Source organism: Colobus angolensis, unplaced genomic scaffold (assembly GCF_000951035.1).
Source record: "Colobus angolensis palliatus isolate OR3802 unplaced genomic scaffold, Cang.pa_1.0 Scaffold113, whole genome shotgun sequence".
NCBI classification, from domain to species: domain Eukaryota; kingdom Metazoa; phylum Chordata; class Mammalia; order Primates; family Cercopithecidae; genus Colobus; species Colobus angolensis.
The window spans coordinates 4409486-4434839 of NW_012112364.1; the positions used below are offsets into that span (position 1 = coordinate 4409486).

Below are 25354 nucleotides of genomic sequence, written 5' to 3' on the forward strand. Positions count from 1 at the left end.
TGCCAAGTTGGTCAGGCTGGTCTCGAACTCCTGACCTCAGGTGATCCACCTGCCTTGGCCTCCCAAAGTGCTGGGATTACAGAAGTGAGCCACTATACTCCACCTGACTTTTTTCTGAATTTGTTAATTTGTTTGCTGATCCTTTGTTTTGTTTTTCAAGGTCTTAAAAACTTTTCTTTTGCGCTATTGACAGCTTTAACAATTTAGTACACTCCTGTGAACAAAATTTAGAGCACATTTGTTTCTCTCTACCTGATTTCCCCAGAACTGTAAACTACTTGCAAGTATTCTTAACTTAGGGCAACACAGTTATTTGCATAAGTGCAATAAGAATCTGTTTTCATTTGTAACAGGATGCAATTGGAGAAATTGGTTGTTTTACCAAGGCTTTGACTGGAATGGTGTGCTTTCCTTTAAGGAATCAAACTTGACTTATAGAGCCAATAAGACCTTGGAAAAGCTAGCATCATATTTTGTGTACACAGTCCCTGTAAGGGTTTCTGACCCATGGTAAGTAAAGAATGTCACTTACTGACAAGTACAGAAGTCTCAGGTTTGTCTTGAAACCTGGAGAAGAGAAAATTTCACCCAACTCATGGGTATTTGATGGCACAATCCATGGCTGCGCTGGGCTTTAAGAAGTCCTATCTGAGATTCCCCTTATGGAACAAAGTTCCATCAAAGCCAATTTAAAAGCCTATGTAAAAATAATAATTATTCTTGCTGCACTGCATACAAATATTTAGGCCAAGTATAATAAGCAAACCAGCCCTACCATGATTTGTCTTTAGTAAAATGGGGAACTGGAGAGAGAAAAAAATTATTTCAAAATAATTGTATATCTGTTGTTAGATTCTAGTGTTGCCTAATGTTTTTTCCAATTTTTATTATTTTCTACGGTTTGGACCAAATTCTAATTTTTCTTGGCTACAAGTCTTCAAAATAATGTTTTCAATTTTTTTCATCTTTGTTTCATTTTTCCTAATTTGAAGTCACTGAAAACTAAGTCGTGCTTCTTTAAAACCCTGCGAGCTGAAGACAGACAACTTAAACTTTGGAAGAAAATAACACTAACCTGTTTACATACATAAGACACTTTCACACCTGCCTACGAATGTATGGACTTAAGAGTAATGTGGCCCATATCAATTATTACTATTATTATTTTTTGAGATAGGGTATCACTGTATCACCCAGGCTGGAGTGCAGTGGCATGATCTTGGCTCACTGAAACCTCTGCCTCATAGGTTCAAGCAGTTCTCCTTCCTCAGCCTCCCAAGTAACTGGGATTACAGGCAGATGCCACCACACCCAGCTAATTTTGTAGTTTTAGTAGAGTTAGAGTTACATCATGTTGGCCAGGCTGGTCTCAAACTCCTGACCTCAAGTGATCCACCCGCCTTGGCCTCCCAAAGTGCTGGGATTACAGGCATGAGCCACCACTCGTGGCCTGGATTGTTACTTTGTGTGGTTTTTTCCCCCTTCCTCCCCTCTATTTTCTCTTCACAAGACTCAAGACTTCGAAACCTGCTAAAAATGAGCTTTCCAGACCTACCCATCCAGGAATAAACCATCTCAGCCCTGAGAGATCTGATGAAACCTGAGACCAGAGATTCATTGTCTTGTAAAATGCTTTCTCCAGAAGACTATGTAAAGAAAAGGGGGAAATGTGAAAGGAAAATACCTCAGGCTCTTTCAAGCTGGGAACCCCGCAGGGCAAATCGGCCTCCCATTCTCTTTCTATTCAAGTCATCCCTTTGCTCACAGAGATAGATGCATATTCTGATTGCTTTCTTTGAAAGAACTTATCAGAAACTCTAAAGAATGCAACCATATCTGTCTCTTACCTATTTGTGACCTGGAAGCCCCTGGGGAGGGTTGGGGCAGAAAACCTTGCTTTGAGCTATCTCCACCTTTCTGGACAGAACAATGTACTTCTTACATATCGATGGATGGTTCATGTCTCCCTAAAATGTATAAAACCAAGCTGTGCCCCAACCACCTCGGGAAAATATCACCAGGACTTCCTGAGCCTATGTCATGGGCACATCCTCAACCTTGGCAAAATAAACTTGCTAAATTAACTGAGACCTGTCTCAAATTTTCGAGATTCACACTCCTATGCAAGGAAGGAAGGCAACATGTTTTCTAATGCCACACAAAATTAAAGCACAAAATGAAACGTGGACGCTTGAAAGAACAGTCTTTCTATAAGTTATTGTGACATGCTCCATAATTTATTGACAACAGAATTGGTGATGATATTGATATTACACTGTCAAAATTTATCACCAAACATCTTTATATTTGATAAAAGATTGTGAATTTTTGTTTTCTATCAGGAGAAGACAACTTATCGGAAATTCATGGATCCAGAATCCATTTCTTTCATCAAAAGCTAATTTAAACTTAACTATAATTTAACAGATAAATTATTGAATTTGACTACTAATGAATAATTGAAGATGAATTTAGAAATACAGTATCATTTACATTACTTTGAATGAAAGTTTAAAAATAAATATTCTGAGCTTAATAAAATGTTTAAAAATCTCTTCTTCCATCTTACCAACATAATTCTGTGAGGCTAGTTTTGTACAGTGTAGGTTATAAAAACAAAACATTAAAACAGGTGACATGAGTAAAAATGGCAGATTAAGAGAACATCCAACATTTTGTTCTTTCATAAGACTAATGAAAAGACTGGCAAAGAAAAGCAGAATCCATTTTTTCAACTATCTTGGCATTAACCAAAGACTTTCAGCCATCCAGGGAGCATTTATTCAATAAAAATATCTGAGTCTTGGTAAGAACTGTAATCTTTATGACATCTTAAACTTAACTTAGGCCCATCTCCCACTCTTCAGCACAGCAATAGCCTAGAAAAATAACAACTGCATTCCATTACTGAAGGATCAGAACAGAGCTGGAGCTCTTTCAAAGCCTCAGTCCCAAAGAACTGACATTGTTTGATCCATCCTTAGAAGTCTCCACTGAAAAGGCACATTTTTACTTGATGTGGCTTGAACTTGCCAAGTGTAAAAAGTCTCTCCCGGGGCTAAGTGGTATTTATTGAAAATAATTTTAGGCAAGTCTTTTAACTATGAGGCTGCATGAGATGGATGATAGTGCAAACAATAGACTAAGAAGATTAAAGGGAAAAGCTGAGGCATAAGATGTCTGTCGGAGCTTTGAAATGCTCTGACATATTCCTGAGAATTTGGAAGGTCATGGGCATACCTAGGCCTGTGGGCATTCTGAAGAAAGAGCTGAGAAGGCCTAAGCTGTCACTTCTTGGTAACCTTGAGGTTCTGCACAAGCAGAAAGTAAAGGCTAAAACAGCATTGTGAACTGCCTGGTGGAGTGTTAAAGGTATGATCCAACATATATATAGTAACCCATGGCAAAGATTTAGAGGTTTATTGGTTCCAGCATTTAAGGAAATCTCTGTTCGATCATTAGATGTCCAATCACTAAGCTAATTGATACTCCCATGACCACATACAAAAACAATACATACTTTATAGAATTAGTTCAGAAAAGCCATGAAATAAATAAAAACAACATTTAACAGCAAGCAGCAATAACAAAACTGGGCAGGGAAGAATATGATTTTCAGACTTGCAATATTATATTATTTTAAATATCAAATTTTCAACATAAAATTGTGAGACACGCAAAGATATGTCCCATACACACACAAATGGAAGGTAATTGATAGAAGCTGGCCCTAAGAGGCCCAAATGTTGTGCTTACTAGACAGAGAGTAAAATTAGCTATTTAAACATATGTTCAAAGAGTTAAAGGAAACTATGTCTGAAGAGCTAAAGCAAAGAATGACGTATTTGTCCATTTTCACACTGCTATAACGATACTACCTGAGACTGGGTAATTTACAAACAAAGGAGGTTTTATTGACTCACAGTTCCACACGGCTGAGGAGGCCTCAGGTAACTTAGAATCATGGCAGAAGGGGAAGCAGGCACCTTCTTCACAGGACAGCAGGAGAGTGAGCGAGAGACACAGCAATGGAGGAACCGTCACACACTTATAAAACCATCAGATCTCATGAGGACTTTCTCACTATCATGCGAACAGCATGGGGGAACCGCCCCCATAATCCAATCACCTCCCACCAGGTCCCTCCCTTGACACATAGGGATTACAATTCGAGATGTGATTTGGGTCGGGACACAGAGTCAAACCATATCAAATGATAACCGTGTTTTACCAAATACAGAATAAAAATGGGTCAATTCTGGAGTTGAAAGCTAGAATAAGTGAACTGAAAAATAAACCATAGGCACCTAATAGCACATTTGATCAGGAGGATAAAAACAATCAACAAACTTGAAGATAAATCAATTGAGATTATCCGGTCTGAGGAACAGAAAGAAGAAACAGGCAGGAAAATGATTAGAGACTTGTGGGACACTATTAAATATATCAACATATGCATAATGGAATCCCAGAAGGAGAGGTGAGAGAAAGTTTCAGAAAGATTACTTGATGAAATTATGGCCAAAGCTCCCTAAACTTGATGATAAACACTAATATATACATTTCAAAAGATCAATAAACTCAAAGTATGATAAAATGAGAGAGAACCACACTGAGTCACATTATAATCAAACTGTTGAAAGCCAAAGACAAAGAGAGAATCTTAAAAGCAGTGAGAGAGAAGGGACTCGACCTGTATAATGGATCCTCAATAAGATTAACAGTTTCTCATTAGAAAGCATGGAGGCCAGAAGGCAGTGGTATGGTGTATTCAAAGCACTGAAAGAAAATAGCTGCCAACCGGCCGGGCGCGGTGGCTCAAGCCTGTAATCCCAGCACTTTGGGAGGCCGAGACGGGCGGATCACGAGGTCAGGAGATCGAGACCATCCTGGCTAACACGGTGAAACCCCGTCTCTACTAAAAAATACAAAAAAACTAGCCGGGCGAGGTGGCGGGCACCTGTAGTCCCAGCTGCTTGGGAGGCTGAGGCAGGAGAATGGCGTAAACCCAGGAGGCAGAGCTTGCAGTGAGCTGAGACCCGGCCACTGCACTCCAGCCTGGGCGGCAGAGCGAGACTCCGTCTCAAAAAAAAAAAAAAAAAAAAAAAAAAAAAAAAAAAAAAAAAAAAAGAAAATAGCTGCCAACCAAGAATTGTATATCCACAAAACCATCTTTCAAAAATGAAACAGAAATTAAGACATTTCTAAATAACAAAAGCTGAGAGGACTTGTCACTAGGATACCTATCCTACACGAAATACTAAAAGGAGCCCTTTAGGCTGGACTTAAAGGAGAGTAAGCAGTAACTCAGGTCTACATGAAGAAATAAAAGAAATAATAAAGGTAAACAACATACAGATGAATATTAAAAATAAATAGTATAAGTGTATTTTTTGCTTGTAATTCATTTCCTACTCCTATCTGTTTTAAGAAACAGCTGCATAAAGCAATAATTATAAATCCTTGTTGACAAGCACATAATGTATAAAGATGTAATTTGTGATGATAACGGCATACAGGAAGAGTAAAAAAAAAGCTATACAGGAACAAAGTTCTGTAGACTACTGGAGTTAAATGGTATCATTTGATTTAGATAAGATTGTTATTAAGTAAGTTATTAGTGGTAATTCCCAGGGTAACCACTAAGAAAGAAAACACAAAAATGTAGTAAAAGAAATGAGAGAATTAAAATACCATATCAGAAAATATCTATTTAACACAAAGGAAGCCAGTAATGGAGAAACGTAGAAACAAAAGACATAAAAAGGTAGAAAACAAACAGTAAAATGGCAGATGTTAATCCTAATTTATCATTAATTACATTAAATGTAAAGTAACTACACATTCTAATAAAAAAGCAGAGATTGGAAAAAAGATATTTTTATTTAAATTCTCTTCCTTCTTTCTTCTTTTTTTTTTTTAATAAAGCATCTGTCTACAAGCTAGAAAGATTTTTTTTTAATGACCCAACTATACACTGTCTACAAAAGACAGTGTCCTTTAGATTCAAAGACATAAATAGATTGAATGATCAAGAACAGAAAAAGATATACTATGCAAACAATAATAAAAACAGAGATGGAGTTACTATAACTGATATGTGGTGAGATAGATTTTAAAACAAAAATTATGACTAAAGACAAGGGCATTTTATAATGGAAAAAAGGTTATTTAACAAGAATATATAATAATTATATGTATACATGTACCTAAAAGAACAGCTCCAAAATACATGAACAGAAACTGACAGACTTGAAGAGAGAACTATTTCATGTATTTTGGAGCTCTTCTCTTAGGTAACAATAATAGTTGGATATATCAATACCTTACTTTCTCTAGTAAGATAGAACAACTAGACAGTATATCAGCAAGGAAATAGAAAACTTGAAAAACACTATAAGTAAACTAAACCCCATAGATATCTGCATCACTACCCGACAACAGAAGAATACAAACTCTTCTTAAGTACTTTGGGACAGTCTCCAGTGTAGATGATATTTTACAACATTAAACAAGTCTCGGTAAAACTAAAAGGCTTGAAAACATAAAGTATATGTTCTCTGACCAAAATGGAATGAAACTAAAAATCGTAACTGAAAGAATTTTGGGACATTCACAATATGTCAACACACTTTAAAGAGTAAGTAAAACAATAAATCAAAAGAAATTAAAGCATAATTTGGGATGAATGAAAATAAAAACACAATGTACGAAAATGTATGGCATGCAGTTAAAGCAGTACATAGAAGGGAAATGCACAGTTGTAAATGTGTACATTTAAAAAAAAAAGGTGGGCCAGGCACAGAGGCTCAGGCCTGTAATTCCAGCACTTTGGGAGGCCAAAGCAGGTGGATCATGAGGTCAGGAGATCCACACCATCCTGGCTAACATGGTGAAACCCCGTCTCTACTAAAAATACAAAAAATGAGCTGGGCGTGGTGGCAGCGCCTGTAGTCCCAGCTACTCGGGAGGCTGAGGCAGGAGAATGGCCTGAACCCGGGAGGTGGAGCTTGCAGTGAGCCGAGATAGCGCCACTGCTCTCCAGCCTGGGCAACAGAGTGAGACTCTGTCTCAAATAAAAATAATAATAAAGAATAAATAAATAAAAAGAGGGCCAGGCACGGTGGCTCATGCCTGTAATCCCAACACTTTGGGAGGCCAAGGCGGGTGGATCACCTGAGGTCGGGAGTTCAACACCAGCCTGACCAAATGGAGAAACCCCCTCTCTACTAAAAATACAAAATTAGCCAGGCGTGGTGGCACATGCCTGTAATCCCAGCTACTCGGGAGGCTGAGGCAGGAGAATTGCTTGAACCAGGGAAGCAAAGGTTGTGGTGAGCCGAGATCGTGCCATTGCACTCCAGCCTGGGCAATGAGCAAAACTCCGTAGAAAAGAAAAGAAAGAAAGAAAGAGAACTTAAATCAATAGCCTAACATTCAACCTTAAGACATGGGGAAAAGAAAAGTAAACTAAACCAAAGCAAGCAGAAGAAATGAAATAATAAAGATAGGAGCAGAAATTAGCAAAAGACAAAAGAGAAATACAATAGAGAAGTTTAACAGAATAAAAAGCTGGTTCTTTGAAAAGAGGAACAAAATTGACAAAGTTTATCTAGATTCACCAAGAAAAAAGAGAGAAGACTCAAATTACTAAAATTGGAAATGAATGAGGGGACATTCCTATGAATCTTACATAAATAAAAGGGATTAGAAGGCAATAGTATGAATAATTGTATGCTAAAAAATTCAGATACTCTAGAAGAAACAAATTCCTAGAAAAACACAAACTACAAAGACTGACTCAATAAGAAACAGAAAATCAGAGTAGACCTAAAATAACTAAAAGAATTAAATAAGTAGTTGGAAAACTTCCCAAAGAAAATCTGAGGCCCAGATGGGTTCACTAGTGAAGCTACCAAATGTTTAAAGAAGAATTAAGAATAGGACAGGAGGAAATACTTTTTAACTCATTCTATGAGGCCAGTATTATCTTGATATTCAAACTAGGGAAACATAACACAAGAAAAGAAAACAGTAGATTAGTATCTTTTATGAGTACAGATGTGAAAATCTTTAACAAAATAGTAGCAAACCAAACCAAGCAATATATAAAAGCATTATACGTTACGACCAGATAGGATTTATCTCAGGAATGCAATGGTGCTTCAATAAACACAATCAAACCATGCTATATACCACATTAATATAATGAAGAAAAAGAACCCATATGATCAACTCAATTGACTCAGGAAAAGACTTGAGGAAATCACACCCTTTCATGATGAAAAATACTCAACAAACTGGGGATTGAAAGGAATGTTTTCACTCTGATAAAGGGCATCTATGAAAAATCCACAGTTGACATCATACTTAATGGTGAAAGAATGAAACAAAACACTGTACTAGAAGTTATACCCAGGGCAATTAGACAAGAAAATAAAAGGCATCCACAGTGGAGAGGAAAATCTAAACTATCTGTATTTGCAGATGACATAACTTACATGTAGAAAACCTAAAGAATCCATATTACAGCTAATGAGTGAGTCCAGCAAATATGTAGGATATAATACCAAAATTTACAAATCAATTGTATTATGCATTAGCAATGAACTGCCCAAAAATGAAATTGAGAAAATAATTCTATTTATAATAAAATGAAAAGTAATAAAATTCTTAGGCATAATTTTAACAAAAGAAGTATAAGATGTATTCATTGAAAACTACAAAATATTGTTAAATTACAGAAGATGTAAATAAATGTAAAGACATCCATGTTCATGGATCAAAATACTTAATATTGTTAAGATGGGAATACTCACCAAGTTGGTGTACAGTTTCAATGCAGTCACTATCAAAATCTCTACTGATTTTTTTTTTTTTTTTTGGCAGAAATTGACAGGCAGAGATTGCAGTGAGCTGAGATAGCACGATTACAGCTCGAGGTTGCAGTGAGCTATAATTGCACTGCTATACTCCAGCCTGGGCAACAGAGCGAGACCCTGTATCTTGAAAGAAACAACAAAACACACATTAAAAAAAAAAAAACAACAACTACTAAATTTAAAAAGAGCCCAAAGTATAAGACTCTTAAGTGAAAATGTGTGTAAATCTTCATCATTTAGGCATTGGTTTCCTAGATATGATCTCCGTAATGTCTAAGTAAACAAAGACAAAAATAGACAAATCGGATTACATGAGCATCACAGACTCTTGTGCATTAAAGGACACTATCAAGAGACTGTCCTAAAGAAAAGAAAACCCACAGAATGAAATAAAATATTTGCAAACCATGCATCTCATAAGCATCTAGTATCTAGAATATATGAATGAAGATCTCTGACAACAGTAAAAAAAAAACCCATTAAAAAATGAGCAAATGATTTGAACAGACATTTCTCCAGAGAAGACATACAAATGGCAACCAGGTATTTGAAAAGGTGCTCAACATCATTGATCATCAGAGAAATGCAAATCAAAACTACAATGAGTTATCATTTCAGACACACTAGAATGACTATAATAATAATTTTTAAAAGGGAAATAAATATTGGCAAGGATGTGGAAAAATTGGAACTCTAATAAATTGCCGATGGGTATATAAAATGGCACAACCATTGTGGAAAACAGTTAGCTAGCTCCTAAGAAAGTTAAACATATAGTTCTCATATAACCCAGCAATTCACTTCCTAGGGATGTAGCCAAGAAAATGAAAATGTATGTTCACACAAAAGCTTACATTTTAATGTTCACAGCAGCATTATTCATAATAGCCAAAAAGTGGAAACAACTCAACTGTCCACTAACAGATGAGTGAGTAAATAAATTGTGATCTATCTACACAAAAAAATACTATTCAGCCACAAAAAGGAATGAATTACACATTCTACGAGGTGGATGAACCTTGAAAACACTATGCTGAGTAAAAATAGACAAAAAAGGCTACATGTTGTAGCCTTTTACTCCATTGATATGAAATGTTCAGAATGGGCAAAACTATAAAGAAACAAAACAGATTAGGAAGCGTTCAGGGCTGAGGGCAGGGAGACTGGGCAATGGCTGCCCACGAGCATGGGATCTCCATTTGGGGTGATGAAAACGTCCTGGAATTAGTGCTTTTGGTTGCACACCTTGTGAATCTGATATACTGAGAACCACTGAATTGTACACTTTAATTTTTTGCGGGGGATGGAGTTTCTCTCTTGTTGCCCAGGCTGAAGTGCAGTGGCACAATTTCGGGTCACCGCAACCTCCGCCTCCGGGGTCTAAGCGATTCTCCTGCCTCAGCCTCCCAAGTAGCTGAGATTACAGGCATGCGCCACCTGCCCGGCTAATTCTGTAAGTTTAGTAGAGACTGGGTTTCACCACGTTGGCCAGCCTGGTCTGGAATTCCTGACTTCAAGTGATCCACCCGCCTCGGTCTCCCAAAGTGCTAGTATTACAGGTGTGAGCCACTGCGCCCGGCCAATTGTACACTTTAAAATGATACTATTATGGTACGTGAATTGTTTCTTTAAAAACAAGGGAAAAAATACATAGAAACAGTTTAGACATGCGTTATCTTCTGTGAATGGCATTGTCAACAATCCAACATAGATTAAATTAATTAATAAACAAGAATCGGGCTCATTTTTTACAATAAAAACTTTTGATATTTTTATACATGCTGTTTGTTCAAAACTTATAGGTTTTCTATATGGGAATTACAATTCCCTTCATAACCTTTAGTTTAGTTTCAATGGTAGAATGCCACGAATATTTTAATGTAACAATGACTGTCTACTTCAATCGCCTATACACACACTTTCAGTAAGTATGGACCATTTTTGTAATTCTTGACTTTTTTTCTATTTTAAATTTGTGCTGATAACATTGATTGAAATATAATCTTTTGTGTAGGGGCTGGGCACGGTGGCTCACACGTGTAATCCCAGCACTTTGGGATGCCAAGTCGGGCAGATCATGAGGTCAGGAGATTAGGAGATTGAGACTATCCTGGCTAACATGGTGAAACCCCGTCTCTACTAAAAATACAAAAAATTAGCCAGGCGTGGTGGTGGGCGCCTGTAGTCCCAGCTACTCGGGAGGCTGAGGCAGGAGAATGGCGTGAACCCGGGAGGCAGAGCTTGCAGTGAGCCGAGATAGTGCCACTGCACTCCAGTCTGGGTGACAGAGCAAGACTCTGTCTCAGGAAAAAAAAAAAAGAAAAGAAATATAATCTTTTGTCTCTTGAGTCTGGTAATAAAACATTTGCACTTGTATTTTTTGTGTGTCTTTGCTTTTTAAATTTTATTTTTCTAGTAATTTATTTTGATCATATTTTAAAAAGTAACCTTCTGCAATGGATTCGAAATTTTAACACAAGATCCGGTCCTTCACTACAGATGCTTTGAGAAGCACTTGTGCGGGGCCCCTGGTTGTGGACGGAGTACTCTGTAATAAATTATCTACAACAGAAAGTTTACGTCTTCCTAGGTAAATGTGTGAAATTTCTTCATTCTTTATCTTTTGTAACAGTGGCAATGTTGGCCTTCCAGATGTTCTGGAAGAGTGGGAAGGGGAGGCGTGACTGGCAGGGCTGTGACATAGTGGCGTACATATTCCATCATTCCCCCGCTTCTCTCCTTCTCTTTTAGGTCTCCATAGAGGAGGCTGGCTCCTTCTTACAGAGCCTCCAACAACGATTATATTCTGGGCTTCAGCATCCTTCTCTTGCCTGTACATTAGCTTTCTTACTTTTTTTTTTTTTTTTTTTCTGAGACAGAGTGATGCTCTGTCACCCAGGCTGGACTGCAACGGCGCGATCTTGGCTCACCGCAACCTCCGCCTCCTGCGTTCAAGCAATTCTCCTGCCTCAGGCCCCCGAGTAGCTGGGACTACAGGCACACTCCATCGTGCCTGGCTAATTTTTGTATTTTTAGTAGAGATGGGGTTTTACCATATTGGTCAGGCTGGTCTCGAACTCCTGACTTTAGGCGATCTACCCACCTTGGCCTCCCAAAATGTTGGGATTACAGGCGTGAGTCACTGTGCCCGGCCTGTACATCAGCTTTCTGTCCTCTGGAAATTTGTTGAAATTCCTTGTTTACTGATATCCTTCCATGCTTTTGTTGCATGAGTTTATTCCTCTTTGTAGTTCTACATGGTCATTTCATTGGGGTCTCAGGAGGGACACGAGGTGAACACATATGTTCAGTATGTCATCCTGAACTAGAATAGCCAGGTTTTGGTTATGGAAAATAATAATGCTGAATGTTTTTTTGTCTGAGCATACATTTTCATTTCTCTGTGTAGATAGTTAGAAGTGGGTGTGTTTAACTTACTGAGTATCTGACAAATTGTTTTCCGAAGTGACTGTATCTTTTTTACATTCTCGCCAGCAATGTGTGAGGATTCCAGTTCCTCTAAATCTTTACCAGAATTTGATATTTTCAGTTTTTCCGATTAGAGACATTTTAGTGTATGTGTCATAGTATCTCAGTATGGTTTTAGTTTGCATTTCTCTAAGCACTGATAATGTTGAGCAACTTTTCATATGCTTATTTGCTATCATAATATATTCTTTGGTGAATTATCTGTTCATATCTTCTGCTGAACATTTTGAGTTGTCTTTTTTTAATGGAGTGATAAGAGTTCTCTATTCTGATGCAAGTCTTTTTTCAGATACATGATTTGCAAATATTTAGTCTCAGCTTGAGACTAAACTTCGCATTTTCTGTTTTCTTTTCTTTTTATTTTTTTTGAGATGGAGTCTCACTCTGTCGCCCAGGTATTACAATAATAAACTTCCCAATATTAAACCATTCTTCAATTTCTAAAGTAAATTCTGTTTAGCTTACCCTTTTATTATACGGTTAAAATATTTTTATAATATTTTATGATTTTATACCTATATTCATGAAAAGATTATAGCTTCACATCTTTTCAAAGGTTTTCATCTTTTGTTACTAAGATTATTCTTGCTTCATAAAATGAACTCAATAATTGTTTGTTTTTTCTCTATGTTTTACTACAGCCTGAATAGCCTATGAATGATGTATTACCACAGAATTTAAAGGCATTTACTTGTAAAGCCACTTAAGACTAAAATCATGGTTCTCAAATCTAATTGTATATTAAAATCACCTGGAGAGCTTTAAAAAATCTCAATGCATGGGCCACACCCCTGATGAAGGAATTCAGAATCTCTGATGTAAGGATTTTTAAATGCAAAATAAAATGAAAGGCTCAATAGTTTATAAAGTTTGTGCTAGATCTAATGTCTTCTGGTTTTGTCTGTAACTGGTCCAGTAGTAAATATTGATTCATCTGTAAGCTTTCTGACATCAACTAAGTAATGGTGTCCATAGCAACAGAACTACAAGCTAGTTTCTCTGCCTTTATCTTACTTTAATTGTACACCAAACTAATAAGGCAAAGCACGTAATATAATAACTATTTTAAAAGCAAATAAAATAAACTGTGGAAGGTTAAGTGGCAAAGCCTCTTGACTCCCATCACTTTGGCATTTCAATCAATAATAGAGTCTAAAGACCAAACAATAAAACAATGGTTAACATAGAAAAAGAGAAACATGAGTTCATTAACTAACCAGGAGATCTTATTTCCAAAGAGTAAATCTGATTACATTGTTCCTGTTTAAAACCCTTCAATGGCTTCCTTATGCCTAAAGGAAAAAAAAAAATCCAAATTCCTTTGTGTGGCATAAGAGGTTCTTTGTGTAACACAAGATCGGGCCCCTCATCACCTCTCCAGTCGTATTTCTCAAAAGGCCTCTCTTGCTTCCTATACTCAGTCATGCAAAATGTTCTGCAATTCTCTGAATGCTCTGGCTTTTCTTTTCCTTTTTGTGCCCATGCCTGTGCCCAAGTTATTTGCTTTTTCTGAAAGATCCATCTTTCAAAACCTTCTCTTCCCTCCCTCCAACTCTGTTGACCAACTTATCTTTTAAAGTCTGATTCCGTTTCAGGGCCATCTCCTCTGAGACCTTCCTTCCTGACTGCTTCTCGAGTTCCCCCTATAAAACAGTGACTGCCTGAAGAGCAGCGACAGTTTGTAAATCATTCTATTCATGCTGCCTAGAACAAAGCCACACTTGTGTTTAATAAAGGTTTATCAAATGAATGAAGACTGGTCACCATTAGTCCTGACCCCTTCTATTGGAAAGATGTGAAATATACAAAGTAAAAGATAATTTCTGATAGGGGCTGGCATCGGGAACTGTGAGAGATCCGTTCACTGAACCCAAGGTCTTACCTATTAAATCTCTACATTGCCAGTCTGCGCCCCTGGATTTTCAAGGGGCTCCGTGGAATTGGGAGGCTGATGAAGCTGGTGATCGCCCTCCCATAAGCGCGCTGTTTTGGTGATTCCAGTGCTTACTCCTTTCCTCAAATGTGGCCATAAGAAGTCAGGAAAGTCAATATGCTTTCACTAGGAAAAAAGGAGGAAAGCCTGCTTTAGTTGGCTGTTACACTTTTGATGAGGCGAAAATTCAAACAAAATTATGGCCATAAGGACTATAATTGTTCTTTCCTGTTAATAACCTTAGTTAGCCAATTGGATTGTGAGTGTGTGGCATGCTTGTATCGTGTATGTGAGTAGGGAATGCACGTGCGTTAAAGTTCACACGTGCTTAAGAGCTTAGACACACCCGCAATTTGCAAGACAGCTTCATGTCCTGATGGGCTAAAGCTGTGTAAGAAACCTGAGCTGTAATTTCTCCACACAAATTTACGTCCTGGGATGCTCACTTCATCCTGTGGTCTGTATGCTCTGTGGCTACACACCTGGCTGAGAACAGAATTAATGATGAGAAACGTGCCTGCTTCTCTGCATAAAAGATGATGTCTGAGTAGAAGGTCGCCAAGGGAGGATTAAGAGCAAGAATGCGAGAATGGGCTCAGGAATCCGTGCGTGAGATGATGAGCTTGTGAGCTGATGTTGATTCTGTGCAGTTCCCAGTGTCTTATTCATAGGCAAGATTTTCTTGCTCTTCATTCAGACTTTTAACGTTTTAAGCAAAGATTCTTTAAAAGATCTAACAGGAAACAAGGAGCTGCAGTGAAACTTAGGCAGTCAGTTTGAATCTGAATAAATATTTGTCAGATTGGAGAAGTGCTGAAAGCATTAAGACACTTGGAGATTTCTCTTTTTCTTTGGCAAGAAGCATGACTGGGACAGGTAAGGGCTACGAATTCTTCCGGATCACTCCCTCCCATGACGATCTCTCCTTTGAATTTGCACTTTGTAGTTTGACACAGATTAGTGCTTCCCAGTCCTCTAACTGTAACACATGCCTCAGTTTCCCTTCTCCGATAAGATTGGGATATCTTTGGGTGTAGAAAAAAAAAACAGATGATCCTTTTTTTTTGTAGCCCAGCAAGTTCCAGACACATTGGAAACTGATTAGAAACTGGTACACAAGTGTTACTTGCTTAATTTATTACAAATCCTTTAAAAATGAGGTAATGACTATCATTTAAAAATAAAACCAAACTGTGAAGAACTTCTCTCTTCCTGTTAGTGGAGACTTTCCACAGAATTTTTTTTTTTTTTTTTTTTAATGGAATGGGGAGGCAGTGGGCATGTTGAGTTTTCCATTGAATATTTTGCTGCAAAGAACTTTGGAGGAGAGGAAAAAAGAAAATGCAAAGCCAAACAAAGCTGGTATTTTTCAAGGGCTCATTTAATTTCAAAACCACAGTGCCTTTCATTGATTTTTTTACCTTTAAAAAGACAGCAATGCCCATCTGCTCAAAATCCCATCTAGAGATGAAATTATGAATTAAAGCTGTGTTACACATGTACAGTTGAGACATCCTCTGTTTGTGCACTGGGCCTGCCAGATGACACACTGAAATAGCCTAGGGTCTGTGCTTGGGGTGCTGCCAAGGGAGCAGATACACGGCTGATGAAAATCATCATTTCAGATCAGAGGTGCTCTATTCCTGCAGACTCCTGTTATGAACAATCTCATTTGATCTTATATTGAAACAAGCTGTCTTCAACACTCAGCCCTGGCCCCAGGCACAATGAGGCAGATGGAATAGGAATCGCTCATTCCATGCCTGCATTTGCTGGAATTCTAGGATTTCATCAGAAGTTTGCTTGTCTGAGCCTAGCCTGACAGGATCAACTTCACTGAGTTGGGCTTCAATATCAGTTCTTATCTCCTTCAATCTGCGCAAAAACTCTCACGGAGGATAGTGTTCATCATTTTTTCACTTAAAGTCATATATATGAGTCTTCATATAGAGTGATTCTTTTTAGATTCAGTTTCTGGGAAAAAAATTAAAAAGTCACATGATCTTTCTGTCTGCTAATGATATTATGCACGTTGCTCTTGTCTCTATTTTTGCCTTGGCCTCCAGGAAGCTCAGAGCCACATTTACACTCAATTACAGAAATAACATTACATGCTAGTATTACCATATTTGTGATACTCTTTTCTGTTGATCCTTAGTTTCCATTTCCATTCTTCTTTTATTAAGCCTAACACAGTTTTTGTTGTAAGCTATATCAAAATCATTTTGGAGAAAGGCCAGGCTTATATAAATGATAAAGCATAACCATCTTTTATTTCCCAGCTAAGTGGTTTGTGTTTTACAGTATATACTTTTAGAAGAAATAGACTGTTTCTTTAAACAGATGAGAATCAAATATCTTGCTTCTTCATGAAGTTAACCACGGTTATATCATCGACATTGATACAGATGCCTGATAAAAGATCAGAATTGCGTTTGATAACCAAGTTTCTCTTATGCATTCTCAGCAGCTTTCAGTCTCTTAAGTTTTTAGTCTTCTTTATTTACTAATCTTGAAAGTAAACACGGTTCTTATCTAAAATTAATATTATAATATTAAAAGAATTTATTATAAAATAATCTATTTAATCTTTTAATATTTAAAAGATATTAAATAAACTTACAAAGACAACAGCAGCTAAGTTAGAATGGCCATGACTGAATAGAGAAAAACTGTAATAAAATAAATAGGGAATGTATCCGTGAAATGTTAAGAAAGGCACTAGCCCAAATAATCAGTACTGAGACTGCACCTTGGGTTTGCTTTAAAGCCTCTAGCATGAAGCTGATGGCTGCCCAGTCATCTCAAGGGTCAGCACTGTCCCTTAGGAGCTTACAGTTTAAGTCGACTAGGCAACTCCTAGCCTTGGGCAGAAGCTGAAACTCAGCACTTACACACAGGACTGATGTTATAACTCGGAACACAGACTCCTCAGTTTCCTTTGATACTTTTTTTTCTGAGGGCCACTCACATCCGTCTTCTGTCTTCTTTCACGATCCTGTCTTAACAATCATGTAAACTGAATCCTTTATCAGACACTCAAGGGAAGCAGACTTTGTCAATTACTGGTGGAGGGAGTGTCATAAAGAAGCTATCCCTGAAACCAAAGGTGACCTGGCAGGCTTCACGAAGCCTTCACGAAGCCAGAGGGCAGGGGATGTCCACCCTCACTCAGGACACCCTTGGGGCACTCTGCACGTCGCCCTGCACAGCTGCAACTAGTTAAGCCCTTCTGGGTACCATGTGTTTCCGTGACCTGCGCTTCCTGTGTCTTGTACTCAGAATTTTTTCCCATCACATCACATGATCCTGCAGTTGAGGGACAATGCTGACTTTTCCTCTGCCATCCTCCACAGCACACAGTGGGGCTCCTGCCACCCTGGGCCTTCTTGTGTCCTGCCTGAGCTGTGGACGGCCCCGCTCTCCCACCGGATCCTCCTGGGTCACGGAAGGATTCTTGGGAGAAATGATCAGCGTCCTTACCCACCACCTGTGCGCCTTGGGCAACTGGAGTTCTCAAGCTCCAAGGCCTTCGTTTTCTCAGCTGTAAAATGAAGGGACTGCAGCAGCCTCCTGCTTTGAAGAATCCCACCTGAGTTTATATCAGAACAATCAGAGAGAGATACGTTTATATATCTTTTTACATTTTTAAAATGTTATTTCCCCCCAAACCACGTCAGCTTTAAGTGGGGAAATCAATTTTTTAAAAATGATGTGGCTGTGCCCTCCAGTGGTTGAGCGTGAAGTCATCCGGCTGTTCAGGTGACAGCAGGGCTCGCAGGAAAGCGCAGGCCGGGCTACACCCCAAAGCACGAAGGTGGGTCTAAAGATAGGTGAATCTGCTATTCCGGAAAGCACCGAATCGCCGTGTAGACCGGTCGCCAAGTGTAACTGCGAGCCCCAAGGCGTCACCAGCCTGGGCATCCCAGCCCCGGTGCTTCGAGTCCTACTTCTGCTTGGCTATCGGGAAAGGGGCGGCTTCGGGGCCACTTCCAGGCTCTCAACACGCGGTCACTGCTGGGAATCCTCGCGGCCGCTGCTGCCTACTCCCGACACCCGCCGGTCCGCCCCTCCGGCTCGGCTGCAGGGCCGGGGCGCCCACAGGGGGCAGCCGTCAGCCCGCGCCCGGAGAAGCCCACGGCCGCCCCGGCTCCCCGCGCGCAGACGCAGCCGCGCCGCCCAGCGGGGTGGGTCGCGGGACAGCAGCGCACGCTTCCCGCTTCCGCTCGCTCCCCCGCGGGCCCGGCTGGATCGTCAGGTTTGCGCAGGCGGAACTGGAGGAATAAACGCAAAGCCCCAGCACCTCGTGAATTTCAGGACCCGTCTCACGCGCAGGGTGTTCACGCTTATTTCCGGACTCCTTGCATGCAAAACAGTGAGTGAAGAACTGACAGTGAAGGCGGTAGGACTTACCTAAGTTATACAATGATAAATAAATGGCAGATGAAAAATGGGACCTTTAGTTTCTAGTCAACGTCTAGATAACTTCCTCAGGAAGCGATTGGGCAGATGCAGGCCCAGGTAGCGAGGAGAATGGCCCCTTAGCCAGCTCTTGGGATTCCCTGAGGGCTGAGCTAGGAGGGAGAGAGGGAAAGAAAAGGTTAAAGACCCTTCCGGTCCTTAGCATCACCGCGAATGAACATTTACCGAGCACTTACTTTATAAAGAGCACTGTGATCGATGCTGGGGAATATTCAGAGGAATAAATAGGGCAGTCTCACTTTCCAGGTCTACATCCACTGGAAGGGTCCCCTCCTGCAGGAACGCGGTACTGGTCAGCCACTGCGCCCTGGCTTTCCGTTCTGAAACATGCTGTAGGGTTCAGACATGGTTTCTGCCTCCAAGAGATTTATATGCCAGCAAAGGAGAAAAGACATATACATAAGGAGATAAATAATAGCCAAGATATTTTTTGAAAAGTAGTTGGGGTAAAAATACACATAACAACATTTACCATCTTAATCATCTATATGTGTCCCGTTCAGCACTGTCAAGAACATCCGCACCATTGTGCAGCCACACTCCAGAACACTTTTCATCTTGTAAAAGCTGAAACTCCACACTCGTTAAACAACATTTTCCCATTCCCCTTCCCCTAGGCCCTGAAAAACCACCATTCTACAGATGCTCCTTGACTTATGATGGGGTTAGGTCCAGACGAACCCATCATCGAAAGCTGACAATGCATTCCACGCCCCTAACCTACTGAACATCACAGCTTAGCCCAGCCTACCTTAAACGTGCTCAGAACACTTACATTAGCCTACAATTGGGCAAAATCACCTAACATAAAGCTTATTTTCCAATACAGTACGAAACATCCCATGTAATGTATTAAATACTGTACTAAAAGGGAAAAGCTCTAATAGTAAGTACTCAGTAAATGCTCAGAATGGTTCTATGGTGTATTAGTCTGTTCTCACACTGCTAATACAGACATATGGGAGACTGGGTAATTTATAAAGGAAAGAGGTTTAATGGACTCACAGTTGCACATGGCCGAGGAGGCCTCACGGTCATGGCAAAAGGCAAAGGAGGAGCGAAGTCACATCTTACGTGGCGGCAGGCAGGCAAGACAGAGCTTGTGCAGGGGAACTCCCATTTATAAAATCATTAGATACCATGAGACTTACTACCACGAGAACAGTATGGTGGAAACTGCCCCCATGATGCAGTTATCTCCACGCCTGACATGTGGGGATTATTACAATTCAAGGTGAGATTTTGTGGGGACACAGCCAAACCATGTCATATGGGTACTCAGAGTACAGTGACTACTGAATGCATACCGATTTTTCACCATTGTAAAGTCACAAAACCGTAAGTCAAGCCATCTGACGTTAGAAATGGTCTGTATTTTGTCTCTATGAATTAGGACTATTTTAGTTACCTCATGTAAGTGGGATCCTATAGTATTCATCCTTTTCTGTCTGGCTCATTTAACTTACCATAACATCTTCAAGGTTCACTCATGTTGTAGCACGTGTCAGATTTTCCCTTCTTTTTAAGGCAGAATAATATTCCATTGTGTGTTTATAGCACATTTGTGTATCTTTGGCTGTTGTGAATAATGCCGTAGTGAACATGAGTGTGAAAGCAAAACATTTTCAGTATTTGTTGGAGTGTCTGCTTTCAGTTCTTCTGGGTATATATACAGAAGACCCTATGGTAATTCTATGTTTATTTTTTTGAGGAACCACCACACTGTTTTCCCTACTGGCTGTACACTTTTGCATTCCTGCCAACAGTACACAAGGGTTGCCAAGACGTCATTTTCAACCTTAAAAAAAAAAAAAGCGGCTTCAAATTTACAGAAAAGCTTCTCAAAGAGTACAAAGAACACCCGTATTCCCCAGTTGTTAGCATTTTACCACATTTGCTCCATCAGCTTTTGTCTTTATTGACAGACATATTCGTTTTTGGCTATGATGCCCATCATCCCTAAATACTTTTGTGTGGACCTCCCCAAAGCGAGGGCATTCTCCTATGTAACCACCACACAACCCTCCCAACCAGGGCGTTGACATCAATTCAGCATCATCTGGGACTCAGACCTCATTCACATTTCACTAACTGTCCCAAAAATGTATTTCCTTTTTTTCCTTTTCGGTCAAGATCAGAATCGCATTCTCCTATGTAACCACCACACAACCCTCCCAACCAGGGCGTTGACATCAATTCAGCATCATCTGGGCCTCAGACCTCATTCACATTTCACTAACTGTCCCAAAAATGTATTTCCTTTTTTTCCTTTTTTGGTCAAGATCAGAATGGTATGTTGCACTGAGCTGTCACACCTCATCAGTTTCCTTCCATCTGGAACAGTTTCTCAGTCTTTCCCTCTCTTTCATGTCTGTATTGGTTTGTTCTGGCTGCCATAGCAAAGCACCACAGCCTGGGTGAGTTAAAGAACAGAAATGTATTGTCTCACAGTTCTGAAGACCGGAAATCCAAGTTCTAGGTGTCGGCAGGGTTGCTTTCTTCTGAGGCCTCTCGCCTTGGCTTGCAGATGGCCATCCTCTCCATGTGTCTTCAGGTGATCTTCCCTCTGCGTGTGTCTGTTTCCTCATCTCCTCGTCTTAGAAAATCACCAGTTATATCAGATGAGGACCACATCAATGGCTTGATTTTAATTTTTTTTAATTTTAACTTAATGGCCCCTTTAAAGAAATTATCTCTGAATTATAGTCATATTTTGAGGTACTGGGGGTTAAACTTCAACATATAAATTTTGAGGGGGACGTGATTCAGCCCATAACAGTGTTCTTGAGAGTCTTAAAAGGTACACGCCCTGCAGAGTGTAAAATGGTACATACCCGGGTCCCTCCGATGTTATCTCACGGCTAGACTCCGTCCTGCAGAGTGTAAAATGATAAATACCCGGGTCCCTCCGATGTTATCTCATGGCTAGACTCCGTCCTGCAGAGTGTAAAATGATACATACCCGGGTCCCTCCGATGTTATCTCATGGCTAGACTCAGTCCACACATCTTGGCAGGACCACCTCAGAAATTATGCTGTGTTCTTTTCAGGAGCAGGTGCCAGCATTTTTCAATTGACCAAGTTGGTGTCTGCCAGTTCCTCCATGATAAAGTCACCATCTTGGACTCTGCATTTGATTAGTGTTTGGGTGGAGAGATTTAATAGCACGTCAGTATCCTGTTCTTTTGTCAAACCTTTACAGGTATCCATAGCATCCAGTTAGGCTTTTTCAGTTAAGAGAGGGGAAGGAAAAGTGGAAAGAGAGAAAAAAGGTGGAAAGAATAAAGTTTAAAAAAAAAGTTAAGATAGCATTTTAAGGTACTTAACTGGGAATGTTTAAAACGCGAAACCAATAACTTCTATTTTCAGTTCCTTGTTTTTCTTGTAGCTTTGCCTAGGATGGCTACAGTAATGCTTACGTAACTCAAGAAAATGTGCTCTAAAAGAGAAATTTAACTGAACAAAGTCTCATTAGTAATGATAATTCAGCAGATTTTTTTTTTGAGCGTTTACTATGGGCTTAGGTTTCTCTAAGTATCAGTTCTTTTCATTCCGACTACAATTGGATGAGGTGGCATTATTGTAATTTCTGTCTTACAAGCAAGTAAACAGAAGTATAAACCTGTTAAGCAACCTGTCCAGGGTCCTACAGCTAATAAACCTCCTTGGAGTCTCTGGGTCTAAAGCCTGGGATTGTAATCGTTACCTATTTTGCTATCTGGGCCCAACGCAGCTACACAGGACCTGCAGTGCTAGAGATCTGAGGTCCGACACGCTCCAAAGTTGAGTTCATTTCCAAATTTAGTGTCAAAATGACGAAGTGGTTTCCAAAATTGGAAAATGAGTTTCCATTCCCTCTTCTAACTAGAATTTTTAAAATGTTTTCTTTGTTTTGTTTTTCAATTTCCAAATTTTGTTTTTCGGAGGAAGTAATGCCCTGTCTTTGCATTTCACTCAGCTGGCTCGAGGAGAGGACTGGATTCTTTTTTTGGATTATGCAATGACCTGAATATGCAATCTAAGAGTCAGTAGCAACGAGTGCAAGTCGGTGAAAGAATTAGTTTCACAAACACAAAACATGGCCTGGCCAGCAAGGAAGGGAGGGTCTAAGTGCAGTCTTTAGCACATCCACACACCACCGGGCAAGATGTGGAACCAACCCTATTTTTACCTAAGACACGGAGGTGAGCAAGTATCTCTTGAAACCGAGTTATTGGCCGAGCTAGGAGCTTTACACGCTGTAAATGACCATGTGAAGTTAGCATTTTCACCTTCATTTTGTGACAACAAAAGTGTGGTTCAGAGAGATTAAGGAGACGACCCTAGGTCAGTGCTGGAGCCCAGATGTGAACCCACATTTGTCTGGCTATCTCCAAATCTCATATTCTTTTTATTTACATCATGCTGACTACTTTTCAGTGAGTGATATCCCACTAAGAATTGAGATTGTGTTTCTCAACTCCCCCAAAGCCATGTGCCAGGCTCTCCTGGAATGTGGTCAGCACTCGATCACTCGATGGGTGGGAATGAGGCGCCCAGGAGTGAAGGTGCTGCCGTCAGGGAGGACCCCAGCTGCACCACAGCTGTGTGACTTGGGTATGTTCCTCAAGCCATGTGGTCACCGTTTTGCTCATCATAAAATAGAGATTGTATCATCTGACTCACAGAGTGAAGAAGATTAAACGAGATAGTTCATACCACAAGCTGCAAATAGTAAGTGCTCAATCAGAGTCAACAATTATTAGTTTATTATAACTAACTGGTCTGATTAGACTGCTGATTGAATTATTAATTTGGAATGCTGTTCCCTGAGGGTTACAAAATAGCCCTATCCTTTTCAATAGCTTAAAAGAGACTTGAGTATGTGTATGGCATACATACTCATTACGTTTAGGATGATGGTAGCTTGGATGGTAGGGTCAGATACCCAAAGCCTGGGAATCTGGAGTAGTATGCAGCTAGACTGTGTATAGATGCCCTAAAAAAATCCACCACCAATTCAGTGGCTTAAACTAGCACTCATTATTGTCAGCTGATCTCAGCTCTAGGCTGGGGCACTTGAGCTGGGGCACCTGCGCTCCATGTGTCCCTCAGCCTCCTCTCAGGGCACAGCAGCCACCCCAGACACAGCCTTCTCATGGTGACGGCGGAAGCATATGCATATAAGTCCAGTCATGGAAACACTTTTCAGGGCTGTATGGTCTCATAACTCTTAACTTTCCCTTGGCCAAAGCAAGTCACATGGCCATGGTGAAGGCTGGAGAGTGAGACCACCCTGCAGAGTGAGGGCCCCGCAGAGCTACGCAGGACAGAGTGCACGGAAGAATTGGGACCATTTGTGCAGTATAATATAGGCTGGATTCAAGCAGATGGATACATTTAAGATTTTTTTTTTTTTTTTTGCTTGGGTTCAAATTTTATCCCAAGAAGACAAGCCTGAGCAACAGCAACCGTAGGAAAGAAGTGGTTGACGCTCTGTTTCCTAATAGGTAAGGGGACCATGCAATTGTCATCCGAACTAGGACATTCAAGAGTAAAACAAGAGCATCAATAACAACTCAGCCAGGACAACAAGCATCTTGGAGACTGTCCTGGGCAAAGCGAGATCCAGGATCACCTAATGTTTAGTTTAACATATTGCCGTGAACGTCATGTGCTCAGGCTGAATTACTGGATGTATAACACTAGAGGATGAAGAAGACAGCTGTGCTCTCCTTAGTGCTGGGCTGGCCATACCTAAAGTATTGTCTTTATATTGGAGCTTTCAAACTACCTGCTCTGTTTAGAAGAGAGGTGAGAGTAGTGTGGAGTGTAGAAACTTTGTCAAATGACTATCGATGCAAGGAACACAGCATATTTAGTGAGAAACAGGAAATGCTTATGGGACGCTTGACATCTGTGGTCAAATATATGAAAGTCTGTTACAGAAAAGAGGAATTAGACATGCTTGGTATTAATGCACAGGATAGACCTTAGACCAATGGTTCTAGAAAAAGAATACTGAAATCTGAATCAGAAAAATTATATCTTATTTCCACTTACCAGCTGTGTGACTGGCTAAGCCATGCAACTTCTCTGAGCCTCTATTTCCTCATTTGGAAAGAAGCGATAATGTAAATAACTCAGTCTTGCTGTGAGGATTAAATGAGACTGTGTTCATATTATCCAGGGTTCTCCAGAAAAACAGAACTGATAGGATATATGTGTGTGTGTGTGTATGTATATATGTATGTGTGTATATATATGCATATATATGTGTGTGTGTATGTGAGTATATATATGTATGTGTGTATATATGCGCGTATATGTGTGTGTGTATATATATATACATGTATATATGTAAAAAAGGCGATTTGGCTCATGTAATTATGGAGGCCAAAAAGGCCCATCATCTGTCTTGTGCAAGCTGGCGAACCAGGAAAACTGGTGTGAATCAGTCTGTGTCTGATAGCCTGAGAGCCAGGGGAGTCAGTGATGTAACTCTCAGTCTGAAGGTGAAGGCCTGGGAACGGGACGGGGGTGGGGGCTCTGCTAGTGTACGTCCCAGGGTCCAAAGGCTCAAGAGCCA

General features: G+C 40.0%; 1 long non-coding RNA gene across 1 annotated transcript in view; it reads right to left on the reverse strand.

Moving 5' to 3' along the window:
• Positions 1-14895, reverse strand: part of LOC105523827 — a 16967-nt gene extending 2072 nt beyond the window's left edge. The window contains exons 1-2 of the long non-coding RNA XR_001003653.1: positions 14751-14895; positions 14254-14430 (exon numbers count right to left, since the gene is read on the reverse strand). This is a non-coding gene — a long non-coding RNA (uncharacterized LOC105523827). The remainder of the gene's footprint in view (positions 1-14253; positions 14431-14750) is intronic.
• Positions 14896-25354: the final 10459 nt, after the last annotated feature.